Source organism: Bos grunniens, chromosome 29 (genome assembly GCF_055505025.1).
Source record: "Bos grunniens cultivar Pamir isolate PY7600 chromosome 29, Bosgru_T2T1.0, whole genome shotgun sequence".
NCBI lineage: Eukaryota > Metazoa > Chordata > Mammalia > Artiodactyla > Bovidae > Bos > Bos grunniens.
In genome coordinates this window covers 12,653,854-12,665,206 of record NC_141193.1, presented here as the reverse complement: position 1 = coordinate 12,665,206, position 11,353 = coordinate 12,653,854, and the positions used below count along the sequence as shown (strand labels likewise).

The 11,353-nt window shown below is 45.6% G+C and overlaps 1 pseudogene; it reads right to left on the bottom strand.

The window, feature by feature from the left end:
- Window positions 1-781: 781 nt before the first annotated feature.
- LOC147342119 (pregnancy-associated glycoprotein 1-like) lies at window positions 782-10,555 on the bottom strand (annotated as a pseudogene).
- Between the last annotated feature and the right edge of the window lie 798 nt (window positions 10,556-11,353).

Below are 11,353 nucleotides of genomic sequence, written 5' to 3'. Positions count from 1 at the left end.
GTTGGTGGGTAATCACAAACTTCCATGGCCTAGACTATCTCCCAGTTTCTTTCTTTGGGGCTGCCTCTCCCCAGGTTCAGTTATGTAGTTCTGGAGGAAATTGAAAATCATGTGTGCTGCTGGGTCAGGGCCATACAACAATGTAAAGTCAATCATAGGACCTGATGGCCCTGCCAGGATGGCTAATCTAGGACTGTACATGTGATCTGAGGCGGTTCGTTCAGAGAACACCCTCGAACTCTGATGTCTTCAATCTTTTCTTTCCTTATTGGAGATGCCTTCAGGATATAAAACCCTAGGGCAGGTGACTTGGACTCCCTCAGTAGGTGTAGAAGCCTTAAGGAAGAAAGTTGTCAGGCTAAGACCATCAGAGAAGAAGGAAGGGAAAGAGTGAGGGTGTGAAATAGAGAACTGATGACTTCTGATTTCTTGGGTCCAGTCACATAGACCTTTGCATTTGCTCTGAGTCTTGTGTCCTGGATTCCCAGAATCATTTCAATGAGTCTCCCTTTTTATTGAACCCAGTTGGAGGTGGGTTCCTCTCAACTGTGATTCAGATTTTGTTCTCTATCCTTCCCCATCATTGTACACCTCCCAGACACAAACAGAGGCACCTGTTTGTTTCAGCACCATTATGAGTGAAACCCTTTTTATTCTTTAATGAGAATAGGGTGTGCAGACCACCAAATACAGTTCACCAGCATCCTGGGCAGGAGTACCCTAAGTGTGATTTAGTGCTTGCTCGGAGTGGCCTTACTGATTCCTGAATGACTCCAAGCATTTATACTGCCTGTGCCAGGTCAATCCTGTCATTTCCTTGATCAAAGACTGATAAATACAACTTCAGGAAGATGTCACCCAGGATCCAGGTCTCTCTAGATGTCCTCTCTGTGTTCTCTTTAACGGTGGTATAGCAGTGGCCTCTAGAATCCTGGAGGAGTCAGAGACACACACCAGTCAGCCTGAGCCCTTACCTGCGACTTCCACAAATATCCAGACCCAGCACAATTCTTGGTTTTATGTCCCTCTTTTGATAAGTATCAAGGGATTTTCGCATTAGCAGGGGATATGAGAGTTTATCCACAACCAAAAAGGGCCAAGACGTGAGGTTCCCATGAGGAAGGGTGTGTCGGAGGGGAGGACTGGGAGTTGGGGATACAGAGGAATGATAAAGAACAAAGTCCTACTGTCGAGAATAAGGAAATATATTAAATATCCAGTGGTAAACCACATGAAAAATAATAAGAAAAAGAATATGTATTTCTGTATGTGTATAACTGAGTCACATTGCTGTGCAGCAGAACTTAGTGCAACACTGAAGATTAGCCACACTTCAATGGCAGAAAGTGAAGAGAAACTAAAAAGCCTCTTGATGAAAGTGAAAGAGGAGAGTGAAAATGCTGGCTTAAAGCTCAACATTCAAAAAACGAAGATCATGGCATCTGGTCCCATCACCTCATGGGAAATAGATGGGGAAACAGTGTCAGACTTTATTTTTTCAGGCTCCAAAATCACTGCAGATGGTGACTTCAGGCTTGAAACTAAAAGACACTTACTCCTAGGAAGGAAAGTTATGACCAACCTAGATAGCATATTCAAAAGCAGAGACATTATTTTGCCAACAAAGGTCCGTCTAGTCAAGGCTATGGTTTTTCCACTGGCCACGTATGAATGTAAGAGTTAGACTGTGAAGAAAGCTGAGCACTGAAGTATTGATGCTTTTGAACTGTGGTGTTGAAGAAGACTCTTGAGAGTCCCTTGGACTGCAAGGAGATCCAACCAGTCTATTCTAAAGGACATCAGCCCTGGGTGTTCTCTGGAAGGACTGATGCTAAAGCTGAAACTCCACTACTTTGGCCACTGCATGCGAAGAGTTGACTCATTGGAAAAGACTCTGATCCTGGGAGGGATTGGGGGCAGGAGGAAGAGGGGATGACAGAGGATGAGATGCCTGGATGGCATCACCAACTCGATGGACATGAGTTTAAGTGAACTCCTGGAGATGCTGATGGACAAGGAGGCCTGGCATGCTGCAATTCATGGGGTTGCAAGAGTCGGACATGACTGAGTGACTGAACTGAACTGAACTGAATAAATTTTTTACAAAAGAAAAACAGTGTCCAAAGTTCTCCTCTCTCCCTGTTTCTTTCCTTCTGACTCCTGCTCTTTGTTTTCTCTGCAGAGAATGCTGGTTCTCCTCCTGTGTCCCCACAATCCATACTTTATTTAAAAACTTTATTTTGTATTGGAGCATAGCTGATTAACAAAATTCTTAGTTTCAGGTGGACAGTAAATGGACTCAACCATATATATCCATGTATCCTGGTCCCAAACATACCCCTCCCATCCAGGTTGTCATATAATTAAGCAGAATTCCCAGTGCTACACAGTAACTCGTTGTTGGTTATCCATCTTAAATAGAGCAGTGTGACCACAATACGTTCTTGAAAACTTAACTCAGGAACTCTGGGAAACCTCCTTCGGCCTGCACTCACCCTCTTTGGCCACTCCAGGCTTGGGTGGGTAATGTACTCTGGTTCCCCATCCCCACCATCTGTCTGTAGCCCTCATCATCCCGAGTAATTACCCAGTGCCCCAATACAGAGCACCTTGGGATGTCATTTGCATGGAATCCAGTGCAGTTTTTCCTAAAACCAAGCAACCCTCCACATGGCTCCATGAGTTTACAGTTTTAGAATTCCTGAAATTCCCTCTCTTCCTCAAAGCCTTCTTTCAGCCCATCAGCCAGGTCTAACTCCCACAGGGAGCTGACATGAAGCCTCCACCCTGTGCCGGGGCTGAGCAGTCACCTTGCACCCTTTATTCACATTAACATCCAGCCTCCCCACAGAGGGGTCGGGTATCCCAACTCACAAAGGGGGCACCCGGCCAGAGTAAGGGGAAGATGCATCCGACAACTAAGGTGACCATGTAATTTATCATCCAAACCAGGAAAACTGCGAGAAGGAAAGGGAGACTGTTAATCCCTATGGTGGGACAGCACACTGGGAGTGTCCCCAGTCATTCTCCTTGTCACATGACTTATTTCAAGGATCGCTGGAGCTGACTTTCTGTGTTCATCCTTCTGAGAATTCAGATTGAACTGAAGCTTTTTGAACATTGAGGACCTGAGTGTTCCCCTCTCCTTGTGACTCCCACCATGCGAGCATGGCGTGGTGTCTCCACATTTATTTCAGGATGATCAGTGTCCCAGACTGCCCTTTACTCTTAAACGGTTCATCTTGTGGGAGGCTCTGGCCAGCCCCTGGGCTCAGCAGCATCTATAATAGTGTGAAATGACTTGCAAAGGGCACCCTCCTCCCAGCAGCAGCCCAAGGATTCCTGCAAGATCCTATTGAGAACCACCCGTCAGGGTTCTCCCCTCAAATGGACGATGTAGGCTTGAGCTGGGACTGGGTAGTTGATACCATTGATCGTGAAGATAATAGAGGGCAGGGTACTGACCACAAAACATGAAACGTAGTGCTATTAGAGAGAGAGGGAGAGAGGTTGGCCCTGGAGATCCTTCTTGTGTGTGGAGACTGGGAGTGACCCTGGGGCATGACCTTTCACCTCGGAACCCCTTGGCATGGCACCGATGAGTTTCTGGATGTTATTGACCAGTCTTCTTGGGCCAAGGATCATTGATGTCCCAGTATCCACAAAGGGCTAACAGCAGCCAGAACAAGCAATAACCTTTCTTTTCATGGAGATGCTGAGACACAGTGTGACTAAGCAGGCATCAAGGTCATTCTGAGTTTCCCCAGAGATGCCCCCTTCCTGTCTGTCTTCTAAACAGCCCTTTGTCTCTTGCCCTCTTTTCCTTTACTCCCGACACGACACCTTCCTTGACATTCTTGAATGCAGTACTTGAATACACCAGGCTCTTTTGCACCTTGACACAAGCTGGGCTTCCTTCCTAGAGGAGCCCCCTCCCCTTTAACTAGCAAATTTCTTCTTATCTTCCAGATTCCAGCTTAATTGTCATGGTTTCAGGGAAGTCTTTCCCCTGGTGTTTATCAGTCTCCTTTCTTGACAGTCTCTTTGTAGACACTTCCTCATTTCTAGCATGTACCAAAGTCACAATTTACTATATGTGTGTCTCATTTCCTGTTCATCTGCCTTCTTAGATGGGAGGGCGAGTTTTATTCTCATTACCTCCTTAAAGTACCTGGCACACCGTGTATGCTCAAGGCTTCTCTGTTCAGTGAGTGAATGAAGACAGTGTGAATAATGAATGAGAAACATCCAGAGAGCTGTATTGTGTGGGGAACAAATAACGGGTCAGTTGCAGACTGAAGATGGAGGTTTGCGAGGGGAGCAGATTCTCACAGTGGTGGGATAGACAGGCTCCTCTGGGAGAGGGTGTCTGCCAGCACTGCTCCTACAACCAGCTCAGATGCTGAGACCCTGGCCAGGAAACACATGACTAGCCCACAGAAACTCCAAAGGACAGGTCAGCTTTTGTCTGAGGGTATCACACAGAATCCTATCAATTATGCCTCTTGTCCTCGGGTCATTCCTGGATCCCAGCTTCCTGATTCTCTGTTATAGCCCCTGCCCCACTGTGTGCCCATGAACATAGGGTGTCTTTTTTATTAGTTGCTTTCACATCTTAAGACTTCAGCAAATCTCTCTACACTGCTCAGTAATTGCTCCCTTAGGGGACCAGTTCTCCCCATTTGCTCAGGATTTTCCTTGTTTTTAAACTGACATTTATCTGTACTGAGAACGTCCTATGTCTCAGGTAGCCCCGGACAGTTGGTCATCTTATACCTCTGTTCAGGCTGGAGAAATTCTCCCTGATCCTCTGTTCACCACACTGTAGAGTCCTCTAACCATGCTCTATGCTTTACAGGGCAGTGGGTGCAATCCTCTTCCAGCTACACAGACCTCTCTGGACCATTTTAGGACCCTGGTCAGAGCCCTGGTCAGAACGCCTAGGGATTATGAACCCATTGGTTGTTTGTATATCTATCTGCTTGTGTGTTTGTTTGTGTATGTGTTTGTATGTGTGTTTATATGTTTCTCTGTGAGTGCTTGTGTGTCTCTGACTAGATATGCATGTTTTTATGTATCTTTGTGTAGGTTTATATGTATCTGCTTGTGTGTTTCCAAGTGTCTGTGTGTCTGTCTGTGTCATTGTGGGTGGTGTATATGTCTGTTTGACTGTGTGTTTGAGAATGTATTTGTGTGTGTCTGCCTGTGTCCATGTACAGTAGCTGGAGCATTATTTGGGCTGACCCTCAGAGGGAGAGGCTTACCTGGCCATGTGTAACTCCAGTCTCTGGCGTGGATCAATGGTACCCAGTTGAGTGCTCCCTGGCAGTAGGATTTATCCACCCCACCAAACATCACCACACTACCTTTCGCCCTGCACGTGTAGGGAGAAGAGAGGGGGGGGATCCTTGGAGGACAGTAACAACGGCACTGTCTGAGAGCTGTGCTGGTCCACCCATCCAGGCCCTAATAAGGTCCCCACATACAGATGCAGAAATCGAATCTCGGAGCGATTGAGATCCAGACTGAGGTCTATTACTGGCTAATGAGTGGCACAGAGGAGGTTAGAAGCTGAGTCACCTGGCTGGGTGCCACCCACTCTATCTTCTGAAGATGCCCTACCTTCTGCAACCTGAGTGCTCAGACACACTCAGAGGACATGATGCTGAAGCATAATGGCTTTCTCCTTGTCTAGCTTGTCATTTTTCAGGAAAATTAAAGCATGGGAGTTCTAAGGGTATGGGTTCAGGTCACCCAGAGCTGGCACCGTTGACCTGTGACCTCTACTGTCCAAAGGGCCTCAACTCAGAAGGGACCCCACCTCTGTTCTCCCTGTCTTTAAATGCCTAATATTTACTGAACAAGGGGTCCCACATGTCTGTTTTGTGTCCCACACATTCATGTTTCACTGGCTCCTGCAAATTTGGTAGCTGGTCCTGGGCTCCCAGTGGAATGCTAATGAGGAAGGAAAGATATCCACTATCCTTCTCCTTCCTTCCTGATCAAATTCATAAGTAAATCATATTGCTTTTTCCTCCAATTTGTTTCCTGTTGCCTTCCATTAGTCTTCCTCCTCACTCACCCCCCTAGATCAAATTACTGGTTTTGAGCCCAGGAACAGGGTTGTGTTCCAATAAAAGGTTATTTATACAAGCCAGGGGTGAAGGCAGGTACAGTCCTGGGGCTATATTTATCCTGGCTTAGATTATCTCTCAGGATTCTTCTTTATCAAGTGTTCTATAATTTTCGTGCAACTGAAAGCATCTTACAGCTAATTTGGAGAAAGGGATTGTCCATCTCAGACTTACTTGCTCAAGTAGAAGGCAAAAACAGGCTCAGAAATGGCACCTTGATTCTTCAGGTTGGCAAAGATGGGGATAGCTCCAAAGAGGGATATGTTGGGGTAGTTCAAGCCCAAGATGCCATCAAAAGGTGCACCCTCACACCCGTATTCCACAACACTTAGACTGAACAGCGGGTCAGTACTTACAAGGTCCCCAATCTGTGGGAGAGAAGAATGTTCCCACTTAACAGATACATGAAGTGGGACTAGGACTGGGCTGGGGTTTTATTGCCATTAAATCCACAGAGAAGAAATGAGGCTGGGCTGTGTCTTTGGTGGACCTCAGATGGTTAGACCAACCTGGGAGGGGAATTTGGGTTCCATTTGTGAGAAGCTGTGAATTTTAAAACATCTGCCCTTCTGAAAAACACCACCTGAGTGCGTCAAACTGGCCTTGTGGCTTCTGTCTAGGTGGGGCAACCAAGAGTCAGGCCAGGACCCATTGTGGGTGCCCCCTTGTGGACAAAATGAGTCGAGAGCAAGGTCGTCTTCTCTGGAATCATTATGACCTAATGACAGGAATGGACTGAATTCTCTGTAAGGCACTGTGGATTCTGCCTCTGTCCAGGAAGACAGAAGCCAAATCACAATCTTGCTTGCAGGGATATATGAAAATACAGTCTGGGAAATTCACTTTTGGGGATATGTGTGTATTTGTGTGAGTGTGTATGAGAGAGAAAGAGAGAGAGGGGAACTACACAAGCACTTTGGGGAGGCAGGCCATACATTTTATTAGACTCTCAAAGCCACTGTAGAGTGATAACTCATTTATCAGGCCCTTTAATTTCTCTGGCCTCCAGTTTCCCACTATGGATACCTGAAGCCCTTGACTGCCCCCAGTGTCCCCAGATCAGTTTTATCCTGTCCCTAACACCCTTTAGCAACTTCAGTCATAAAAAGTCAACCCAGCTCCACCGTCTACCACATGTGTGACACAAGCAACCCTTGCTGTCTGCACCTCAGTTTCTTCATATGTCTCATGAGCTAACCACCTGCTGTATGGGGTAGATGCAGGATTAAACCAATTATTACCTGAAAGTGCTTGGAACAGTCTGTGAATATAAAAGTGGGTGATTTTTTCCCCTCTTCTCACTCCCAGCAAAATGAACCTTGATCTGCTCATGGGCAGAGTAGCTGCAAGTTCACACCTCAAGCCACTATCTGGGTTAGCTAATCCATTTGCTCATGTGTCACCACGGCACTGCCTCCCCAGGGACAGGATACTGTGGGTAAGATGGGCAATGTCTATGGGATTTAGGCTAGGAAGAGTCCTTCCAGATGGTCCTGCATCCATTTTACAAGAAGGGGTCACTCCATCGCCAGTCCTGACTCAGCTTCTCTTTACATGTTACCGGAACGGTGTCATAAACAAGAAATCCCTTCATGGTCCCAGATCCATAGGCGATCCTGAAGGTCTTTTGGGTAGGCCAAAAGGTGGAAGACTTGTAATGACTGAACCTAACTTGTCTAGCTGCAGACACGAGTGTCATCATGTGCCAAGGGTGGAAACAGGGCGGCAGGGCAAGTGAAGGATGGTCTGGGTAGAGGGTGTCTATTCTCATAACAGGCTGGACTGGGGCAAAAGAGGGAGGGCACCCACAAGTCAGATGAGCCTGTGTCAAAGATAACCTGGAATTCCTGAGGGGGTGTTCCAGTGGTGATGTTACCTACATAGAGCATCTGCAGGGAGAAAGAGGGAGTGGGTTGGTGCAGAACTGGCTACCCTCTCTTCCCACACTGATATGTCCCTATGGGTGTCATATATCTCTTGAGATCACTTTCCAACCACTGTGAGGCTCACAGCCTTTGATCACAGAGGTGCTTGCATTTGATATTTTTTTTCCTGTGCTACATTGTACGCAGGATATTGATTCTATGACCAGGTGTTGAAGTGGTACCTCCTGCATTGTAAGTGCAGAGGCATAATCACTGGGCCTCCAGGAACATTGGACACCCAGGGAAGTCCTGGTGCCTTCATTTGAGAAACTCTGTAGTCTCTTCAAACCCAGCCTTAGCACCCCCTTCTCCAGGAGGCCTTTCTTGATCAACCTCAGCCACTCCCTCTAAACTCAGACCACATTCAATGAACACCACACAAGTGACCCTTTCATTTGACATGTATTTACACTTTGCCTATCTCTCAGGCTGACATGAGCATTCTTGAAACAAAATAAGCCCTTTTTCTAATCTAAAAACAGTAACCACTGTGTTAGATTCTGATGGCCTTACACAGAATACGGGTTCATTAACTTTTTACTGCTGTGGTTCTTGCATCTGTCCAAACTGAATTACTCTGCCTGGTTATTCACAATTGCTTTGCAGTTGGTTCTACCTACTGATAAGAGATGGTTCACTCTTCATCTATAATTAGTTGACTCCCTTAGTTCAGAAGGAGCTGCTGCTGCTGCTGCTACTAAGTTGCTTCAGTCGTGTCTGATTCTGTGCAACGCCATAGACAGCAGCCCATCATGCTCCACCATCCCTGGAATTCACCAGGCAAGAACACTAGAGTGGGTTGCCATTTCCTTCTCCAATTCAGGAAAGTGAAAAGTGAAAGTGAAGTCGCTCAGTCGTGTCCAACTCTTAGCCACCCCATGGACTGCAGCCTACCAGGCCTCTCTGTTTTGGGGGTATTTCCAGGCAAGAGTACTGTAGCGGGTCGTCATTGCCTTCTGCTCAGAAGGAACAATCTCCCTCAAACTAATGACACATCTTTGACACAGAAATGGATGTTTACCTGCCACCTGGTAATTTCTGGGCCCAGTCACCAAGACAAGAGTTGAGGATGATAGTGCCTTCTCCTCTGCGTGGGGTTCCTTTGGCCCAGTGTTTCTGCCTCTTGCAGGAGCCCCAGCCCCAACATCCCACGAGGCATCTCCAAATGGGCCCCAATGTTAAGCTAGAGCACCAGGGGGCGCTGTGGAGCAACATCCTCCCAAAACCCTCACATCCATGATGTTCCTCTGGGGGTGAATAGTTATATTTGAGCCACAAGAAGAAATCTGAGACAGTCTGTAAGCATGTTCCCTGAGGAAATTGTTCAGTGAAAGTGGTTTTTTTTTTTTTTTTTTCACTTAAGGTATTTCTCATGATCTTCACTTGCCTTAGAGGTATTCTTTCACTGAACATTTGACAAAGAAAACAAAGAAGATGCTCCATTTAGCTGTCAGTGTAATGGCACTGTGTATTTTCTAATCATTTTTATGAATCATCTTATTATAAGAATTTTATGCATATTCCACGGCAAAGACATAGGTTTGAATAAAGCTTCTCTTCTGTAATGTTAGGTAAGCCATATGACAATGCGGGGTCTCAGTCTCCCCTTTGGTAAAATGGTGGAATGTAATGATTCAAACCCTCCAAATAGGATATCCTGGGGATAAGTGAAGTGGTGGATATAAGGTACCTGATAAATAGGAAGTCACAACAATGACAGCCATTAGCATTGCTGTTGTCACCCCACTGTATCCTTCTCATAGAAGCTCAGGGATGGAGGTAGAAGGGGAATTCCTATCCTATTTTACAAGGGAGGAATTTGAAATGCAAGAGGTTTGTGAATTGGCTGTGGTCACACTGCTTGTCAGATATAAAACACGTATAAGTAGCTCTCCCAATCTTTGTCCAAGTTAAAAGAGAAGAGAGAGTTGAAAGAAGAATCCAGGAGATAGGGAGCAAGTTCAGGAAATGTAGAAAATTAAGAGAAAAGTTAAAAGAAAGCACCACAGAGAGAAACACACAGAGACTTCCAAAGGGATGGAGAGATAAACGATAGTGATACTGAGATGCAGACATAGACATATACACACTGAAGTAGAGAGGGAACAAAGAGGGCATGACAAATAAAAGGTAGAAAAGTGCTATTCCACAGGACCACACCTACATCTGCATTGACTGTGCACTGAACAATTGCAAGGAGTTCCAATTTCAATAGATCATGACATGACTGGACCCCAGAGTTGGGCAACTATGAAAACCTACACCAAGAACCTTGGGTCCCACAGTTCCTATAACAAGGTACTTATCAATAAGTAAGGGTTAAACTTTAAGATTGTCAGGGAAATATTCCATTCTGTTCTAAACATGATGAGTAGAAGAATAATCAGATGAAAAGAAAAATCACAGAAAGGAAGATGATGTGGCTTACAGTCTCCATACTTACATGACTCTGCAATCTGAGAAGGCCACCAGGTCGAGGAGCACAAGCCACTTCATGCTTCTTTCCTGGCTCCAAGTATTCAGAGCAGTCCTGGTTCTTAGCGTGTAGTGGTGACCAGGAGCCGCTAGTTATATATGCTCTGACATGCCCTAGTTTTAGGCCACTAATAGGTCTGAAAAAATCAAAAAAGTCTCAATATAATCTTTACCTTCATCAGTGTCCTTGGCGAGTGGACTTTGAACCTTCACAGAATACAGAGAGTTGAACTGTAATCTCTTCCTTGAGTCTTGGCTGGAAAATCAAACTTATGTACACGGACATCTAAGAAGATGGAGAACCTTGCCCACTTAGAGAAAAAACCTGCTAAGAACATCATAAAAATGGACACTAAGGTCCAAGCTCGACATTCGTGTTTTCATGTCATCTTCCTAGCCACTTCATGAGATATGCATTGCTGTCTTCATTGGAGAGGAGATTGCTAGGAAGATAAGTTGTCAAATGACAAAGTGAAGACTTTCAGGGACAGCCCAGGGACATACAATGGGCTTTAGGTAGTGGGTCTAATGGCAGACATCAGGAGCACCTATGATGCCAGTCTGAAACAAAGATTTAGGGCAAAGCAGTACTTCAATTCCATGGTTTCAGTATTGGAAGAAATGTCATATGCATCCAAAATGTATTTTATAGCATCCAAAAAATGTACAAGGAAGAACCATGTGTTAGTCTCTGGGTTAAAGGCTTCAAAGTCAAAGTTGATCACGACAAAAGTAGTCTTTATCTTAAGAGAGCTAGCAGTCTAGTTATCACAAAATCATGGCCCCAGGAGGCAGAGGATATGATACTAGGACTAGGTG